This window comes from Aquarana catesbeiana, linkage group LG02 (assembly GCF_042186555.1).
Source record: "Aquarana catesbeiana isolate 2022-GZ linkage group LG02, ASM4218655v1, whole genome shotgun sequence".
Lineage (NCBI taxonomy): Eukaryota > Metazoa > Chordata > Amphibia > Anura > Ranidae > Aquarana > Aquarana catesbeiana.
Window position 1 is genome coordinate 10,310,352 of NC_133325.1, and position 3,765 is coordinate 10,314,116.

Here is a 3,765-nt window from a genome sequence, read left to right on the forward strand (position 1 = left end):
CACTGATCACCAATGTAAGGAACATTCTTCTCACTGATCACCAATGTAAGGAGCATTCTTCTCACTGATCACCAATGTAAGGAACATTCTTCCCACTGATCCCCAATGTAAGGAACATTCTTCTCACTGATCACCAATGTAAGGAACATTCTTCTCACTGATCACCAATGTAAGGAACATTCTTCTCACTGATCACCAATGTAAGGAACATTCTTCTCACTGATCACCAATGTAAGGAACATTCTTCCCACTGATCACCAATGTAAGGAACATTCTTCTCACTGACCACCAATGTAAGGAACATTCTTCTCACTGATCACCAATGTAAGGGACATTCTTCCCACTGATCACCAATGGAAGGAACATTCTTCTCACTGATCACCAATGTAAGGGACATTCTTCTCACTGATCACCAATGTAAGGAACATTCTTCTCACTGATCACCAATGTAAGGAACATTCTTCTCACTGATCACCAATGTAAGGAGCATTCTTCTCACTGATCACCAATGTAAGGAACATTCTTCTCACTGATCACCAATGTAAGGAACATTCTTCTCACTGATCACCAATGTAAGGAACATTCTTCTCACTGATCACCAATGTAAGGAACATTCTTCTCACTGATCACCAATGTAAGGAACATTCTTCTCACTGATCACCAATGTAAGGAACATTCTTCCCACTGATCACCAATGTAAGGGACATTCTTCTCACTGATCACCAATGTAAGGAACATTCTTCTCACTGATCACCAATGTAAGGAGCATTCTTCTCACTGATCACCAATGTAAGGAACATTCTTCTCACTGATCACCAATGTAAGGAACATTCTTCTCACTGATCACCAATGTAAGGAACATCCTTCTCACTGATCACCAATGTAAGGAACATTCTTCTCACTGATCACCAATGTAAGAAACATTCTTCTCACTGATCACCAATGTAAGGAACATTCTTCTCACTGATCACCAATGTAAGGAACATTCTTCTCACTGATCACCAATGTAAGGAACATTCTTCTCACTGATCACCAATGTAAGGAACATTCTTCCCACTGATCACCAATGTAAGGAACATTCTTCTCACTGACCACCAATGTAAGGAACATTCTTCCCACTGATCACCAATGTAAGGGACATTCTTCTCACTGATCACCAATGTAAGGAACGTTCTTCTCACTGATCACCAATGTAAGGAACATTCTTCCCACTGATCACCAATGTAAGGAACATTCTTCTCACTGACCACCAATGTAAGGAACATTCTTCTCACTGATCACCAATGTAAGGGACATTCTTCCCACTGATCACCAATGTAAGGAACATTCTTCTCACTGATCACCAATGTAAGGAACATTCTTCTCACTGATCACCAATGTAAGGAACATTCTTCTCACTGATCACCAATGTAAGGAACATTCTTCTCACTGATCACCAATGTAAGGAACATTCTTCTCACTGATCACCAATGTAAGGAACATTCTTCTCACTGATCACCAATGTAAGGAACATTCTTCTCACTGATCACCAATGTAAGGAACATTCTTCTCACTGATCACCAATGTAAGGAACATTCTTCCCACTGATCACCAATGTAAGGAACATTCTTCTCACTGACCACCAATGTAAGGAACATTCTTCTCACTGATCACCAATGTAAGGAACATTCTTCTCACTGATCACCAATGTAAGGAACATTCTTCTCACTGATCACCAATGTAAGGAACATTCTTCTCACTGATCACCAATGTAAGGAACATTCTTCTCACTGATCACCAATGTAAGGAACATTCTTCTCACTGATCACCAATGTAAGGAACATTCTTCTCACTGATCACCAATGTAAGGAACATTCTTCTCACTGACCACCAATGTAAGGAACATTCTTCTCACTGATCACCAATGTAAGGAACATTCTTCTCACTGATCACCAATGTAAGGAGCATTCTTCTCACTGACCACCAATGTAAGGAACATTCTTCTCACTGATCACCAATATAAGGAACATTCTTCTCACTGATCACCAATGTAAGGAACATTCTTCTCACTGATCACCAATGTAAGGAACATTCTTCTCACTGATCACCAATGTAAGGAACATTCTTCCCACTGATCACCAATGTAAGGAACATTCTTCCCACTGATCACCAATGTAAGGAACATTCTTCTCACTGATCACCAATGTAAGGAACATTCTTCTCACTGACCACCAATGTAAGGAACATTCTTCCCACTGACCATCACACTAATGTATCATGAGTTGTAGATATAGAAATTATTAGCAGCGGGTTCCATGAGACCAGAAAGTTATTTCAAGGATTCATCTGCGTTGAAACGATTGAGAAGGTTGCTTTTGACAATGACTTTTAAGCCCAACTGGCCACAAGTCTGGGCATTCCATCAGGTACAAAAGACTGGATGTCCTTATTACCTTCCCAGTTATTGCTCAGAATCCACTGCTTAACCACTTGCCTACTGGACCCCCCCCCCCTTCCGGCCCAGGATGATATTCAGTTTCTAGCGCTGTTGCACTTTGAATGACAATTGCGCGTTCGTGGAACACTGTAGCCAAATTGAATTTTTATAATTCTTTTCACACAGATAGAGATTTCTTTTGGTGGTATTTAATCACCAATGAGGGTATGTTTTTTAGCAAAAAAAAAAAAGAGGGAAAATTTTGGAAAAAAAAACGCGTTTTGGTTTATCAAATAAGTAAGTGTTCTTTGCTGACAGGCTGCGCTGATATAGGGGAATGCTGACGAGCTGCGCTGATAGGGGGACGCTGACGAGCTGCGCTGATAGGGGGACGCTGACGAGCTGCGCTGATAGGGGGACGCTGACGAGCTGCGCTGATAGGGGGACGCTGACGAGCTGCGCTGATAGGGGGACGCTGACGAACTGCGCTGATAGGGGGAAGCTGACGGGCTTCGCTGATATAGGGGGATGCTGACGGGCTGCTCTGATATAGGGGGATGCCGACCGCGGACGCTGATGGGCTGTGCTGATATAGGGGGGCGCCGACGGGCTGCGCTGATATAGGGGGACGCTGACGGGCTGCACTGATATAGGGGGACGCTGACGGGCTGCGCTGATATAGGGGGATGCTGACGGGCTGCGCTGATATAGGGGGACGCTGACGGGCTGTGCTGAAGAGGTGGCACAGATGAGGATGCACTGATAATCTCCACTGATGGGGGCACTCATAGACTGCACTGATAATCTCCACTGATGGGGCACTCATAGACTGCACTGATAATCTCCACTGATGGGGGCACTCATAGACTGCACTGATAATCTCCACTGATGGGGCACTCATAGACTGCACTGATAATCTCCACTGATGGGGCACTCATAGACTGCACTGATAATCTCCACTGATGGGGCACTCATAGACTGCACTGATAATCTCCACTGATGGGGCACTCATAGACTGCACTGATAATCTCCACTGATGGGGCACTCATAGACTGCACTGATAATCTCCACTGATGGGGGCACTCATAGACTGCACTGATAATCTCCACTGATGGGGCACTCATAGACTGCACTGATAATCTCCACTGATGGGGCACTCATAGACTGCACTGATAATCTCCACTGATGGGGCACTCATAGACTGCACTGATAATCTCCACTGATGGGGCACTCATAGACTGCACTGATAATCTCCACTGATGGGGCACTCATAGACTGCACTGATAATCTCCACTGATGGGGCACTCATAGACTGCACTGATAATCTCCACTGATGGGGCACTCATAGA